General features: G+C 42.2%; 1 protein-coding gene and 2 long non-coding RNA genes across 10 annotated transcripts in view; 1 reads left to right on the top strand and 2 right to left on the bottom strand.

Moving 5' to 3' along the window:
- The window catches only part of slc25a48 (solute carrier family 25 member 48), a 146855-nt gene that overhangs the window by 94778 nt on the left and 34505 nt on the right, over nt 1-17572 (bottom strand). The window lies entirely within an intron of this gene.
- On the bottom strand, nt 521-17220 carry LOC138743308 (uncharacterized). The gene is made up of 3 exons (XR_011344807.1): nt 17138-17220; nt 2693-2790; nt 521-660 (listed from the first exon to the last, which is right to left on the bottom strand). It is a non-coding gene; the product is annotated as an uncharacterized lncRNA (long non-coding RNA).
- On the top strand, nt 1907-8133 carry LOC138743307 (uncharacterized). Of its 2 annotated transcripts, none has more exons than XR_011344806.1 (3): nt 1907-1989; nt 6186-6235; nt 7750-8133. It is a non-coding gene; the product is annotated as an uncharacterized lncRNA (long non-coding RNA). The 2 variants fall into 2 exon arrangements; XR_011344805.1 differs by lacking the exon at nt 1907-1989 and adding an exon at nt 5025-5116.

The raw sequence follows: 17572 nt of genomic DNA, 5'->3' as shown, positions 1-17572 counted from the left end.
TCTTTTACATTTCAAATAATTTTATAATGAAAATTCACTCCATTCATTATTTCACCTATATTCTCAAGGTGAAAACAACCCATTTTTGACAACCCCTGAGTGAGCTGCTTTAATTCAACCCCCACCCCACAATCATCTCTCCAACCAAATTGGATATTAAAAATCTAATAGTTTGATGGGAAGGTGAAGGATCGCACATGCCTCAGTGGCACTGCTGCCAGCTCTCAGAACCATCACACTCATCATCCCGGCAATGGTGCAACGCCCACAGTCACTGGCTTCACCCACACAGAACCGCAGTAAGTGTGAAAAGATAAACCGAGACCAGGCTACCCTTTACTGAGTAGGCTGAAGCCTAGGGCTCGGGCCTTCTTACCCTCCTGTCCCCTACGTTTCAGCCTACTCAGCCTAATGGTTGATCTGCTACTGTTAATTTCCAGTAATGTTTGAATTGCCGGAAGTTAATGCAATTCCACTTAACAAATTTGACTCAAAGCAAACCTCGGCCAAGTTTTCACATATATTTGGCACAGGGTGCATGACACAAAACTCAGCAGGTCACGTAGCATCCAGAGAAAGTAAAATGCAGTCGACATTTGGCTCAGGGTACACCCTTGCAAATGTTGCAAGTCATTCCCAGGGGAGTCAGCATTTCAAATTCTAAAAATAGAGAAAAAAAATCTGACAATGTGAAGAAATCTGACCAAGTTATGCCAGCTGTTTTAATAAAGCGCCTTTTGGAACTCACATCCAAGCCTGAGAGGAACAAGTATTGCAGGTTCTCAGAGATATATAACCATATAACCATTTACAGCACAGAACAGGCCAGTTCAGCCCTACTAGTCCATGCCGTAGCAAATCCCCACCCTCCTAGTCCCACTGACCAGCACCCGGTCCATACCCCTCTAGTCCCCTCCTATCCATGTAACGATCCAGTCTTTCCTTAAATGTAACCAATGATCCCGCCTCGACCACGTCTGCCGGAAGCTTATTCCACATCCCCACCACCCTCTGCGTAAAGAAATTTCCCCTCATGTTCCCCTTATAATTTTCCCCCTTCAATCTTAAACCATGTCCTCTAGTTTGAATCTCCCCACTCTTAATTGAAAAAGCCTATCCACATTTACTCTGTCTGTCCCTTTTAAAATCTTAAACACCTCTATCAAGTCCCCTCTTAATCTTCTACGCTCCAGAGAAAAAAGCCCCAGTCTGCACAACCTTTCTCTGTAACTCAGACCCTGAAATCCTGTCAACATTCTCGTGAACCTTCTCTGCACTCTCTCTATTTTGTTTACATAGACAGTGTTCTGTCTTAACCCAGATAAACCAACCATGCAACACTTGGTTCACATTCTGAGTTGACTGTAAATTCCACGATGCTTCCTGAAGAAAGTGATGATCCTTGACAACAACAACTTCCATTTTCCCTCCCCACCATCAAAAGCATCTACAGGGAACATTGCCATTGGAGAGCAGGAGAAATTATCAGGGATCCACACCACCCAGCACATGCTCTGTTCTTGCTACTACCATTGAGAAAGTTGTATAGGTGCCACAAGACTCGTGTCACCAGGTTCAAGAACAGCTGCTACCCCTCTTACTTTTGCACTTCATTACATTTTTTCTCTGTCTCTCTCTGTCTCTCTCTCTGTATTGCACAGTCAGTTTGTTTAGATTTCTTTATTTGTTTACATGTGTCTGTTGAATCATTTTTTTTTATTTGCACTGCCATTAAGTGGCAATTCTGCCTCATCCACTGGAAAAAAGAATCTCTGGGCTGTATGCGATGTCATGCATGAACTCTGACAGTAAATCTGAAAACTGAAATCTTCATTTATATGGCCATTTTATTACAACAGCATCCCCTGGGAAGCAGCAGAGATGTTTTGTCAATTTTTTTTAAATCATACTGTACATGCATGAAAGTATTAGGCCAATGACAAAAAGCTTGATCATGGAGGCAGATTTGAAGGAGGATTTTAAAGGAAGGTGAGGAAGAGATGTTTACCAACTGCTGTTATTTGGGGTTTAGAAATACAGGTACACGATCCTTTATCCGGGCATCTAAAATCTGGAAAGCTCCAAAATCCGGCAAGTGGGGACCAACAGTTGGGGGAAGGGGGAGACTGCTGGGCAGCCGAGGAACCGCGGTTGGGGGAGACGGCCGGGCGGCTGAGGGACCAGCGGCCGGGGGAGACGGCCGGGCGGCCGAGGGACTGCGGTTAGGGGAGGCGGGCCAGGCGACTGGTAGGGGGTGGGGGTAGATACTGCAGCACACTTCGGGTGGGCTTTCCGAAATCCGGAAAAATCTGGAACACACTGTGCCCCAAGGGATCCAGATAAAGGATCATGTACCTGTATTGGTTCAGAACATCTTTGGCAATTAAATGTTTTGAGAGCATGTGAAGTTAATTGCTAGTGATGTATAACCAGGTTTTTTTAATCATTTATATAAGCTCTTTGTTTTTCATATAACCATAATCTGATAGAGTTAATTTTTTCCATCTCGTATAAAGAAAATACCTTAATAGTAAGAGGCACAAGAGAGCTTAGATACTAGAATATGGAGCCCCCCTCCACTCCCCTTTTCCCCCTTATATACTTTATATCTCCTTTCCCCACTTTAGACTCAATTAAGTGCTCTGACCCCTAAAAGTTGACAAAACATGTCTCTTTGTGAATGATGCCTGACCTGCTGAGCCCCTCCAGATTCCCTTCACTCACTCATGGTTCCAACCTCTGCAGTTCTGGTGTTCCTCTTTCTGGGAATTTCAGCATTTTAAGTGGCATCTATGGAGGCAAAGGACGGTTAATGCTCTGGGTCGTCACTCATTGAGTTCCTCTGAGCAGTAAAGCACGAACGTCTGCAGACACCGTGATTGAAGTTAAAAAGACAATGCCGGAGCAACCCAGCAGGTCAAACAGTGCACTTCATGTACCAAAAATAAAGATACATAGCCAATGTTTCGGGCTTGAGCCCTTCGTCAAGGTATGACGTGATGAAGGCCTCAAGCCCAAGATATTGGTTATACATCTTTAAATCCCTTTCACACTGCCAAACATTCCCAACCTTCCTAGGAAGCAGGTAAACTTACTGGCCATGCTGTACCTGGTAAGGCTTTCACACCAGACCATGATTTACCTGTTTGATCTGGATCTCATGGACATAAGGGGGGCCCCACTGATGTCGCGGGTGACACATTACATACACACTGGAAGTGTAATTGCATAGTTAGTAATGGTGAACGATCATGATTTTCGGAGGTTCGCCCTGCAAATCTGTGTTCGCTTACAAAACAGGCAGATGTTATCAACAATGATCGCCAACTATGATCCAAACACTGTCTGAAGAAGTCCATTGGTTCACAGAGAATATGAGGAGAAGCAGAGAGGAGTTGGAGGAGGAAATACAAGCTGAGCTGTCTTGCTATAGATGTAGATATCCAGTTATTTTGAAGCATTTTGAACATCAGTTTAGAAGTGGAGCAATGTTGAGGAGAGAGAGACCACGGGGGCACGTGATCTGGCTAACATCGAATGAATATTTGATGATGAATGGGGACGGACACACTTTTGAATGTCTAAGAGCACCATCAGTTTTGTATGTGAGCTCCTCGAGCTGGTATTGAGGTGCAGGGTAACAAACTTCAGAAAGCCTATGGAACTTCTTCTACGATTTAACTGAAGCCTATGCCCCCAAGTTACTGACTCCAATACATCTTTTTTTTGTCTACCTTGTCAAGGATTGTCAGAATTGTATATCCCTTAATCAACTCTTTTCTCAGTCCCTTTGTTCCAAAGAAAATAATTACAATTATAGCAATCCACATTCCATACTGGAAGCAGGGTTGATGCAGGAACAAGTCTTAGAGGAGGGCATTTGGGTAACTGGGTGGGGCATATTCTGACAGTCGTAAACTCGCTCAGCAGAGGGAAGGAGGGTTTGCTGGTGGCGGCCTACCTGCCCGAGTGGGGAACAGTCGTAAACTTGCTCAGTGGTGGGGGTTGGGGTGGCATGATGCAAACCGCCTCCATCCCTCTGACGTAGCAGCCAAAAACATTGCTTTTATTGTTGCACGCTAGTGACGTGGATGGGGCGGGTCTGACGGCGAGCAATGGCCGCAAGCATATGGCGGCACAGCACCTCACAAAGGGGGTCCATGCCACATTAGCATATGGGCATAGCACCTTTTAAGGATGGGCCATGCCCATCCTTGGCACCCACCATGCCTGGAAACCACCTTAAAAATCTTCTCTGCACCCTCTCAAGTGCTGTTCCAAATGGAAGCAAATTTATATTACAGTCTTTGAGAACAAAAACAAATATCACGTCATAATATAGTCAAGGTTAATTGGTCATGCATCCCAGTTTTTAGTTTTTTTAAAATACCTTAAGCTTCAGAAATGGTTTGGAAGAACATTTCTTGCAATATAACCCATAACCTGCTTTATTTGTATGATAACCATTTTGAAAACTTCAGTATTATTTCCAAACCATCCACTTCCATATTGATCCCATTTTCTACACACATGACAAAATTAGGTTTAACAAATGAAAGTAATAACTGCAGGAATATATGGCTTTACCAGAGAAAGGGCTGATATAAACAGACAGATCTTTATGCAAAGAGAAAACAAATGAAATCAGTTTCACTTTGGAGCACAGACACTGTTTTCAATCCATCAATGGTTGCATTCAGTACTTATGTTTTCAGCACAGGCCTAACTTATGTAGAGTTGGCATTCAGTTTCTGAATTGCTAAATGTCATTGTGGAGGTTGCTGAGGCTGTGAATTTCAGGATCTGGGTTGTTGCAGGATCCATGTAATTGCAGAGTTTTAAGCAGATCTATATATTGAAGGTCCAGACAACCGGGACGCCGCTCAAACAACCAGGGGGGAGTGATAACAAGGTGCCACAGTGGTGGCAATGACGTTAATAGTATTATGAGCTCACATTTCATTTAATGTGACTGTCATTTTAAGGGTTAATACAGGCTACAACCATTCACACTTGTGGTGAAACTGGATGGCACCATTAAGTACTGACTATAATCAAAGTTTATACTCTGGAAGAAGAGAAAGAACAATGGAAAAACAGGTGGTGACAGAGTCATGTGAGTGTGACACTTACAGAGAGTGTGTGAGGGGACATTTAAAAAAACAGGTTTTCAGTATTGACCACCAACCATCTGATGAACATGGAGGTGGAGTTGACTCTGCATGAAATGAACTTTCGCTGATTCTCACTGCCAGGAGAATTATTGAACCACTGTGACCAAAGGGAAGGTCATTTTGATTAACCCATATCTGGGTAAAGGAAGCAAGAGAACTGATGCATCAAATTGTCACCAAAGTGATGGTCATTTTCACCGACTCATGCCTGAGTTTTGGAAGCATAGTGGAAGTGACTCGTTTCATTTCTCCTACGCAAGGAAAGGGGAGATGTGACAACCGTTCATCCAAAAGGATATTTCTCAGCAAGAAACTCATCAAGGATTCATAGGTTTTCAGCGGTCCAGTCGCTCAGTCTCTCTCACCTCTTTTGTAATTACTTCTGGGCATCAGTTTAAAAGTTTGAGTTTCAACACAGGATTTCTAAGACTGAACTTCGGAATGACTTTCCAGAATTGTTCCTAAGCTGCAATGATTTGGGTAACACACACACACACACACACACACACACACACACACACACACACACACACACACACACACACACACGCGCACACACAAAAAAAACATTTGCACATAGTTGGGGTTAAGTTAATTAATGTGTTATATTATTAGTAGTTATTAAATAAATAAACTTTGAAATGATTTTCTTTTTTGTAAATAATTTATTGTGAATAAAATCTATTTTTGGAAAAAAAAATTGTTGGCAACTGCATTGGTGAACTGGGACAGAAAGATTGTGAGATTCACATGGACAACCCATTGAAAGTGAGAGATAAAACTGAAAACATTCTTCCCCCCCACCCCCCCCCCGTCATCAGATTCCTGAATAATCAATGAACCAAAGACACTGCCTTACTTTTTGTGCTTTATTATTATTATTATGATTTTATTTTTTATAGTAGTGTCGTAAAATGGTTATAATATGTACGTTTGCTCTATGAAGAGGCTGCTGCAAAACAACAAATTTATTGTCCATGACAATAAATCCTGATTCTGATTTTTTTTCAGGTGACTGCCTATATTTTGTCATACCTTAATGGAGGACTCAAGCCCAAAACGTTAGTTCTGTATCTTTATCTTTGCTACATAAAGTACACTGTTTGACCTGCTGAGTTTCTCCAGCAGTGTGTTTTTACTTCGACCACGGTGCATGCGGAGTTTTATGTTTTATTTCCATCAATATCCTGCCTTGTGTCTTTTCGATAGTGTAAAAGCCCAGGGCATCTGAAGGTGACAATAGACAGCCAACCTCTGACTGCTTTTGTAGCCACAATATTTATGTTGAGTTTCATGTCACTGGTGATCCCCCACCCCCATGATAAAGATGATGGGTAACTTTATGTTAGAGTTGTAGAATGAGGAAAGAGCTAATTAATTCAAATGAAACCCAATCTTCAAAACAAAATTGGTAAAATTTAATTTCCACTGTAAGGGAATAAATCCAATTGTCCAGTGTGAGATAATAGTTATTGAGACATAGATTTTTACAGCATTGAAATAGGACTTCATTTCTCCCATTTCACCTTAACTTCTCTGATCCATGTAACTGCCTAAATGTCTACTGAACATTGAAATTGTTCTCATCTCTTCCACTTTTAAGCCAGCTCATACCAAATTCCCACCACTCTCTCTGTATGAAAAAGATGTACCTCACGTTCATTTTACATTTCCTGCATTCACCCACAATCTACGCCCGCTAGTTTTAGGCTCCACTACCATGGGCATGATATTATAAACTTCTATATATCACCCCTCAATCTCCGACAAAGAGAAAAATCCCAGTCCCCACAACATCTTCATAATCCTTTTCTACATCCTTTCCACCTTGATACCATCCTTCCTATAAATGTGCAACTACAATTGCACACAATGCTCTAAACGATGTCTTACCGATATTTTCTACAGTTGTAACATGAGCTCTCAAAACCTGTACTCAATGCACTTAACAAACCTGTCAAACATCTTTATCACCACCCTGTCAACCTGTGTCAGTACTTTCAGGGAAGTACATATTGTACTGTGGTGGTACACCACCAGCCTACTGCAGGGGGAAACTTCTGTACCTGCAGGAGTGTAAGGAGACAGGACAACACCTGGCCGGCTGCCAATTAGTTGGCCTGAATGGATCAAGCCCGACCCGGTCGGGTGTCAATCAATCTCCGGGCTGCACTCCCGAGGCCTCACACTGAGCTGCTGCAGGCACAGCCAGCCTGGCTCTGTGGAGGTTTTTGTGGATTAAAGCCTTTTGTTCAGTCTTTACCTTGTGTGTGTCTGATTCTGGGTAACAGTGCACCACATGTACTATATCCCTAAGTTTCTGTTCCACGATATTCTCCAGATCCCTGCCATTTACTGGAGAACTTGAAATGTTAAGGTTTGTTTCTCCAACTTATTACAGCTTGTCCTCATGGTCATCCTAATTTAACCCTTTGACAGACTCCCCTGTTCTCCCAGCAACTTCCTTTTGTCTTAATTTCAGTTCAGATGAAGGATTTCCAAACTGAAACATTGGCCCTATTTCTCTTCCCACAGATGTAGCCTTGTCCTGCTGAGTATTTTCCTTTTTTTTCAGAATCCAGCATCTGCAAAGCTTTCTAAGCTTGATGACTCCTGTTCAGAGATGATAAAATGCTGATTGTGACATCAGAAGAGTCTTATCTTGCCTCCTGAGGCCTCACATTGAGTTGCTGCAGCCACAACAAGCCTGCCTCTGCCTCTCTCTCTCCACCCACCCCCCCAACTCTTTTTCCCTCCCCCCCCCCACATCTGCCTTATTAACATTATCCCTGCCCATATTCACCAGCCTCAAGCAGGACGACTGAGTGTTGGGACAGAGAGGGAAGGGGAGAGAGCAAAGCATACAACCATCCCCTGCACAAGGCAAGATCTGCATTTAATTGATAACATCCCATTCGAATAGAAAGAATCATCAATAATTTCAACTATTAAAGTGATAACTGGATTTAAAATTAGCTATTATTCAATGCAATCACACATCTTTTACATTTCAAATAATTTTATAATGAAAATTCACTCCATTCATTATTTCACCTATATTCTCAAGGTGAAAACAACCCATTTTTGACAACCCCTGAGTGAGCTGCTTTAATTCAACCCCCACCCCACAATCATCTCTCCAACCAAATTGGATATTAAAAATCTAATAGTTTGATGGGAAGGTGAAGGATCGCACATGCCTCAGTGGCACTGCTGCCAGCTCTCAGAACCATCACACTCATCATCCCGGCAATGGTGCAACGCCCACAGTCACTGGCTTCACCCACACAGAACCGCAGTAAGTGTGAAAAGATAAACCGAGACCAGGCTACCCTTTACTGAGTAGGCTGAAGCCTAGGGCTCGGGCCTTCTTACCCTCCTGTCCCCTACGTTTCAGCCTACTCAGCCTAATGGTTGATCTGCTACTGTTAATTTCCAGTAATGTTTGAATTGCCGGAAGTTAATGCAATTCCACTTAACAAATTTGACTCAAAGCAAACCTCGGCCAAGTTTTCACATATATTTGGCACAGGGTGCATGACACAAAACTCAGCAGGTCACGTAGCATCCAGAGAAAGTAAAATGCAGTCGACATTTGGCTCAGGGTACACCCTTGCAAATGTTGCAAGTCATTCCCAGGGGAGTCAGCATTTCAAATTCTAAAAATAGAGAAAAAAAATCTGACAATGTGAAGAAATCTGACCAAGTTATGCCAGCTGTTTTAATAAAGCGCCTTTTGGAACTCACATCCAAGCCTGAGAGGAACAAGTATTGCAGGTTCTCAGAGATATATAACCATATAACCATTTACAGCACAGAACAGGCCAGTTCAGCCCTACTAGTCCATGCCGTAGCAAATCCCCACCCTCCTAGTCCCACTGACCAGCACCCGGTCCATACCCCTCTAGTCCCCTCCTATCCATGTAACGATCCAGTCTTTCCTTAAATGTAACCAATGATCCCGCCTCGACCACGTCTGCCGGAAGCTTATTCCACATCCCCACCACCCTCTGCGTAAAGAAATTTCCCCTCATGTTCCCCTTATAATTTTCCCCCTTCAATCTTAAACCATGTCCTCTAGTTTGAATCTCCCCATTTCTTAATTGAAAAAGCCTATCCACATTTACTCTGTCTGTCCCTTTTAAAATCTTAAACACCTCTATCAAGTCCCCTCTCAATCTTCTACGCTCCAGAGAAAAAAGCCCCAGTCTGCACAATCTTTCCCTGTAACTCAGACCCTGAAATCCTGTCAACATTCTCGTGAACCTTCTCTGCACTCTCTCTATTTTGTTTACATAGACAGTGTTCTGTCTTAACCCAGATAAACCAACCATGCAACACTTGGTTCACATTCTGAGTTGACTGTAAATTCCACGATGCTTCCTGAAGAAAGTGATGATCCTTGACAACAACAACTTCCATTTTCCCTCCCCACCATCAAAAGCATCTACAGGGAACATTGCCATTGGAGAGCAGGAGAAATTATCAGGGATCCACACCACCCAGCACATGCTCTGTTCTTGCTACTACCATTGAGAAAGTGGTATAGGTGCCACAAGACTCGTGTCACCAGGTTCAAGAACAGCTGCTACCCCTCTTACTTTTGCACTTCATTACATTTTTTCTCTGTCTCTCTCTGTCTCTCTCTCTGTATTGCACAGTCAGTTTGTTTAGATTTCTTTATTTGTTTACATGTGTCTGTTGAATCATTTTTTTAATTTGCACTGCCATTAAGTGGAAATTCTGCCTCATCCACTGGAAAAAAGAATCTCTGGGCTGTATGCGATGTCATGCATGAACTCTGACAGTAAATCTGAAAACTGAAATCTTCATTTATATGGCCATTTTATTACAACAGCATCCCCTGGGAAGCAGCAGAGATGTTTTGTCAATTTTTTTTAAATCATACTGTACATGCATGAAAGTATTGGGCCAATGACAAAAAGCTTGATCATGGAGGCAGATTTGAAGGAGGATTTTAAAGGAAGGTGAGGAAGAGATGTTTACCAACTGCTGTTATTTGGGGTTTAGAAATACAGGTACACGATCCTTTATCCGGGCATCTAAAATCTGCAGACACCGTGATTGAAGTTAAAAAGACAATGCCGGAGCAACTCAGCAGGTCAAACAGTGCTCTTCATGTACCAAAAATAAAGATACATACCCAATGTTTCGGGCTTGAGCCCTTCGTCAAGGTATGACGTGATGAAGGCCTCAAGCCCAAGATATTGGTTATACATCTTTAAATCCCTTTCACACTGCCAAACATTCCCAACCTTCCTAGGAAGCAGGTAAACTTACTGGCCATGCTGTACCTGGTAAGGCTTTCACACCAGACCATGATTTACCTGTTTGATCTGGATCTCATGGACATAAGGGGGGCCCCACTGATGTCGCGGGTGACACATTACATACACACTGGAAGTGTAATTGCATAGTTAGTAATGGTGAACGATCATGATTTTCGGAGGTTCGCCCTGCAAATCTGTGTTCGCTTACAAAACAGGCAGATGTTATCAACAATGATCGCCAACTATGATCCAAACACTGTCTGAAGAAGTCCATTGGTTCACAGAGAATATGAGGAGAAGCAGAGAGGAGTTGGAGGAGGAAATACAAGCTGAGCTGTCTTGCTATAGATGTAGATATCCAGTTATTTTGAAGCATTTTGAACAACAATTTTATTCACAATAAATTATTTACAAAAAAGAAAATCATTTCAAAGTTTATTTATTTAATAACTACTAATAATATAACACATTAATTAACTTAACCCCAACTATGTGCAAATGTTTTTTTTGTGTGTGCGCGTGTGTGTGTGTGTGTGTGTGTGTGTGTGTGTGTGTGTGTGTTACCCAAATCATTCCAGCTTAGGAACAATTCTGGAAAGTCAGTAACTTGGGGGCATAGGCTTCAGTTAAATCGTAGAAGAAGTTCCATAGGCTTTCTGAAGTTTGTTACCCTGCACCTCAATACCAGCTCGAGGAGCTCACATACAAAACTGATGGTGCTCTTAGACATTCAAAAGTGTGTCCGTCCCCATTCATCATCAAATATTCATTCGATGTTAGCCAGATCACGTGCCCCGTGGTCTCTCTCTCCTCCACATTGCTCCACTTCTAAAATACAGTCTCATCAGTACATACAAGAGCAATGAAGCTATGCTAATTGCTTAGAATCATTAGTTTCAATAGAACATTTTAAAACATAGAAACATAGAAAAATACTTGCAGGAGTAGGCCATTTGGCCCATTAAGCCTACACTGCCATTCAATATGATCATGGCTGATCAGTACCCAGTTCCTGCCTTCTCCCCATATCCCTTGATCCCCTTAGCCACAAAGGCCAAATCTAATCCACTCTAACTGACAAGGAACCAGCCTCAACTACTTCCTGTGGCAAAGAATTCCACAGATCCACCACCCTCTGAGAGAACAAATTTTTTCTCATCTAAAAATCTTCCCCCTTATCCTTAAACTGTGACCCCTGGTTCTGGTTTTTCCCAGCATTGGAAACAACCTACCTGCATCTAGTCTGTCTAAACCCTTAAGAATTTTATATGTTTTTATAAGATCCCCCCCCTCAATCTTCTAAATTCGAGAGAATACCAAGCCTAGTCTATCCTAGTCTATTCATAAGCAAGTCCTTCCATCCCTGGTATCATTCTAGTGAATCTTCTCTGCACCCCCTCCATCAATAACTTCAAGAGGTAACAGATAAAAATTATAGGAATAAACATTAGTAAGAATTTAACACTAAAGCCCAAGGTAATACTAACCTTGAACTTTATGCATGACTGGCTCACCATTAGTGCAGTCTTTTAGATGAAACATTAAATCATGGCCTTGCCTATCTCAATTAGAATTTCCTTGGCACTATTTCAATAAATAGGGTGTTATTCCTCAGAAAATAATTCACTTAAAATCACCAAAAATCACCCTATCTGGCCAGTGTAGGACCTTGCTGTGCACAAATTAACAGCACATTTCCCTGTTAAATCTGTGTCTACACTTCAAAGTATTTTTTTGACTAGAAGGGAAATGGGGCTACTTTAAACATAAAAAGGCTTTATTTTCGTTAATGAGACGTTTTAATTCTCTGGACAGACAACAATAGTTTAATTTGTTTTCCTTGTCACAGATAAAGATATCCTCAAAATTATGAGGATGGAGCACAGTTAATGAGAAACTGTTTCCAACTATGATTTACTGAGTTTTTGTGTTTTTCATGTTTCCAGAGGATGTAGGACGAAGGCAGCTGTTTAACAAATTTAGGCAAAGGGGAGAAGAATGTCTGTTCATTCAGCTCTTTGATACAAGATGGAAGGCACTGCTGGAAGAAAGGTGACACTACTTATATGTATAATTTAGCACGAGGACCATTGGAAAATAGCAAAAGAATACGGTGAGTTGACTGCTCTACTAGACAGCACAAGTGCAATGGCCTCAAAGAGGGATTACTTCTTTGTGCACCTTCGTTCTGTCTGCCACTACAGCCAGAATCTCCCAATGGCTAGCCACTTTAATCACACTTCCCATTCCCATACCGATATGTCCGTCCATGAATTATTTTACCAGCTGGTTGAGACTACACGCAAATTGGAGGAACAACATGTTATATTCCGTCTCCATGGTCTCCAACAAGATAGCATCAACATCAACCTCTCCAATTTCCAGTACCTCCACCTTTTGTTTTCTTTTTCTCATCCCCTCCCCCCTCAGCTTTCCCTTATCTAACTGGCCCCATTCTCCTCCCTCTGCCCTTTCTATCTGTCAGTTACCCACACTTTTCCTTCATCCAATGCCCCATCCCTCTCCTTTATTTCTCCTATCAGAGTGCATCTTCCTCGGGCCTCCGCTTCTTCCTCCCTGCTTCTTTACTTCCCTTTCTTTGTCCTCCAATCTGTATTCACCTATCACCTCCACCATCCTTTTATTCAAACATCTGCCCATTTCTTGCTATTCCCGTTGAAGGGATTTGTCCCAAAATGTTGACCATCTTCCACTTTCCATGGATGCTGCCTGGCCCTCCAGCAATTTATGTGTTTATCACCTCAATGGCCAAGCAACTTCTTTCAGTTCTATGTTTGTGTGTAATTAACACAAAATTGTAAAATAATCCATATAAATCAACAGATACTGAATCCACAATCTATCAGACAAAGTGGAGACTGTTCAGTCATTTAAAGCTAGGTTTTGCCTGAAGAAAAGTTCTCCACAATAGTAAGAAATTGCTCTTACATAAGTTTCTCAGCTTCAACAAAAACTTGGTTGAGAAGCTCAACAATTAGAAAGCTATTATTAGGCTGTGAGGCATATTTCACTGACAGCTGCAGATGCTGACACGTCAGAGCCTGAATGCGATTAACAAAGGACTGCTAGATATCCTTCCACAGAAATTTGGATTTGTACTGCCTCCCCTGTGGGTTTCCACTTACTGCCATGCATACAGATATGGAAAAGCTCTTTGGAAACTGCAGCCAAACACACTTCAGCATTTAACACTATCACTGATGGGTCCCATTTTTTTTCAGGGCCTTTAGAAATCTGTAGCAGCAGGATCATCTTTTTAAGTAATTGCAAATCACAATTATTATGAAATAAAAGTGGAATTTATAATGCCATCACAGAAAGCCCAACTTCTATTTAGCACCAGATGTTGATCTATAAAATTATTTGAAATACTTGGCAACCTCATTTCCTTTATTTACAGACATGTGATTCAATGATATAAATCATTTCAAAACGGTTGGCTTGGGTAGTACCTGTTGTTTTATTTGGTGAATTTCTAAGTTTACTTTTCAAAATGGGGTTCTAATTTTATGTCATGAAAGGGCAGGGGTTATTTTTATTTTGTCAATGTTTCAGCTCTACATTATGTATAAATGATTTCACATCTGTGTGCTCCACAAAACTTACTCTTAAAAATTTTAGAGGTCTTCCCCACTATCACCATGCTTGATTGAAGTATTCTTAAGAAGTATTACTGCTGAAAAAAAGACTGGAAGGCAAGTATATCTAGAATACAGTCAGCACTGTTCTTAATTGTCTCTCTGCTCTTCCGTTAATGGGAAATTGAACATTAAATGCATTTATGTTTATGTGGGTTATTCAGAAAGCTCTGAGTAGCACAAGTGTATGCCTTGCAATCAATGTTTTGCTGTGCAGAATCTGTTTGGCTGTTGCGGCTGACATAGAAGATCTGTGGATAAATTGTATGGTGTTTTTTTACACAGAATTTAGGTTTTTTTTCTCTTCAAGTTTTTTTCCTCTACCTTCAGGAGTGGCCACTCACGCACAAATGACCAAAACTCGAAATTTCCGTTTCCTTATATGAGTTTACACCGGAAGTGAGGTAAGTGAAGAGGCAGGTCTTGCTATTCGTTAGCCCATTGCTGCGGACTGCCTGCAGGTCAGTTTAGGCTGCAGGCAGTCCACCATAATGTCGAGGGGTGTCTCAGGTAAAATTTCAGAATGGGAATTAATCACTCATTTCCATTCTGATCTTTTTACACAGACTGGGTTCCAGGAATTTGGGAATAATTTCTCAGAACACAGCAGCTGTGTAAAAGACATAATGGAGAGACATGCACTCCAATTAGCTAGTTCAGGTTAGTATAGCACTTAAATTATTCCATCAGTCTAAGCTAAAACCAATTGATCTATTTTTATCCTAAGGGAGCAGAATGCAGACATTTTTAAAGAAAATCAATTTCCACTGGAGATTATCCTGATCTAAGGAAGTTTTTTTGGTGACCTTTCTTGAGTACCACACACCTGCTCTTCTTTGGAGGGACATGTTGTTGGTTGAATTAAATAGAGCAGACAAATTATGATCAGAGCAACCCCTGTGCCTGGTCCAATTCTCCAGAAGACAATGGCTGAAATTCTACCTCAGTTTCAGTTTCCTGCACTAACCCAATTTCATTTGGTTCCTTTAATGTCTAAAAATATATTGACATCTTTCTTAAATATACTGTGTAATTGAGCCTCTGAATGATTTTCTTCTTGTCTTTACCTTGAACACAGACAATAATTTTGAGACCACAATGACCCCAAGATAAAGAAAGCATCTCACCTGTAACTATCTGCTCAAGCCTGACAGTCTAAAGGGATTTTATGCAAAAAAAGCTGCATTATTGCCTGCTCACGGTTCAAAACAAGGTGAATTTACATTATTTATATACAGAGGATGGGAAAGGCAGATTGCAAGGGTCTTTTACACAGGGATATTCCTGAGCCAGCTTCTGAAAGTGAAAGAGACACTGCAACTGTGATGAGAAGTGTAAGTGCCCTATACACAACAATGGTGACTGAGGGAACAGGTACGAGGGCTAGAGGAGATCTGTCCGAGCAGTCTTAGAACTCAGGGAGATCTTATGCACATTGTAATCTCCTTTTTCACAGATGGGTACTTTAAAATTCACGCTCTTGGGACATGGCTGATGACATCATCATGACATCATCAGTCCTCCCTCTTTGGAGCTGCTTTCAGCGGCAATCCTTTTACACAGTAGGTGGAGCGAATCCTGGAAACCAGTCTGATAAACCTGGTACATTCCCTCTCTCACAATTACTTTCTGCCTGAGGTGTGAAGACCAGATTTGCATGCTACTATTTTACCATAATACTATTTTCCAAAGTCCCATGTAATTCATCATTGATGTCATATTCAAATCCTGTTGAAATAAGATCCAACTTAACAGTTACATTTCCAAATATTTCCCACACTTTATTACTGTTCAGTGATTTGTGTCTATGTGATCCCGCCGCTAGACACATATTTCCCTCTCCTCCCCTCTGCCTTCTGCAGGGACCACTCCCACTGTGACTCCCTTGCCCACTCCTTCTCCACCAATCATCCTCCTGGCACCTACCCTGTGACCATAGGAGATGCCCCACGTGCCCCCACACTTCCTTCCTCACCATCATTCGGGACCCCAAACAGTCTTTCCAAGTGAAGCAGCATTACACTTATGAATCTTCAGGGATGCAGGCGGGAAATCTCTGAGAACCTCATGCTGCTTAGAGATACTATTGCCTACATGCAGGTCAGGGAGGTGGATTCCCTGGTCAGCTTAGACTAAGAGAAGGCTTTCAACTGGATATCACTCTCCAAACTGGGCTTTGGGAAGGGAATTTGAAATTTGGATTAAATTTCTCTACATGGAATTCTGTATCACAGTCTAAATCAATGAGTGGGAAACTGATAGCTTCTACAACAAGTCTGGAGTCAGGCAGAGTTGCCCCCCTCTCTCCTGTCTTATTTGTGTGCTGCATGGAGTCCTTGGTTGAATCTATCTGGAAGGATGAGGGCAATAGAGGAGTGACGTTGCCAAGCAGTGGAGGCACTCAGGTTAAGGGTTCCATGTACATGGACAACATAGCTGTCTTCCGTTCGAACACATGATTGGTCCACAGACTGATCAGCATTTGCAGCCATCTTGAGTCTGCAGCAGACGCCAGGGCAAATTGGAAGAAGTGCGAGGTAATGCTCTTCAGTAATTGGTCTGACTGGTCTACCATCCCCTTCACAATCAGATCTGACTACCTGAAGGTGTTGGGAATCTGTTTGGAGGGGCCAAGGTACACAACAAGAATTGGCCAGAGCAGATCAGAAAGGTCCACCAGAAATTGGGTCTGTGGGTCCAACGCTTCCTCTCAATAACAGAGAAGAACCTGCTCATCAGGTGTGAGGTGCTCTCGGTATTGCTATACTTGGCACAGGTGTGGCCCATATCCCCATCTCTGCCCTGGTGATCACCAGAGCAATCTTCCAGTTCATATGGGGATCCAAGAGGGAAAGGGACTGAAGGGTCATCATGTACAAGTCACCAGACAACAGAAGCAAGGGCATACCCAGCGTGGCCCTCATCCTGATAACCACCTATGTATGGATGCATCAGGCTGTGTGTGGAACCAAAGTACAAAGGCATCAAGTGCTGTTATTTATTGAGGTTCTACCTGTCCGAGGTGTTGTGCACGATGGGTCTGGCCCCACTGCTGACTAATGTCCTGGACAGCTGGACTTTGCCACACTACCTATCCTTTGTAAAGGTAAAGATTCCATTATTGTCACGTAATATTACATTTAGAATGTAACATACACAAAATTCTTTAACTTTGTCTACCATATGGAAGACAGAGAGATGCCACTTTATCCAGCGCCCCTCACCAATATGAGGCTCCAAGGCCATCAGGCAGTGGTCGGCATGTAACATCCTGCAGTCACCGAGAGACTAGGACTCAATAGCACGGTGTGGTGGTTCCCAGAGCAAACTGTCTAGGTCATCAAGTGGAATGTCTCATCACCGGTGCTCAGAAACAACCACCACAATTTAGCGTGGCTGTTGGTGAGAGAAGTCCCAGTCAGATTTTTCCTGTACTAAAGAAACATTG

This window comes from Narcine bancroftii, chromosome 9 (assembly GCF_036971445.1).
Source record: "Narcine bancroftii isolate sNarBan1 chromosome 9, sNarBan1.hap1, whole genome shotgun sequence".
In the NCBI taxonomy this organism is placed as follows: Eukaryota; Metazoa; Chordata; class Chondrichthyes; order Torpediniformes; family Narcinidae; genus Narcine; species Narcine bancroftii.
This window is presented reverse-complemented; position numbering and strand designations above follow the sequence as displayed.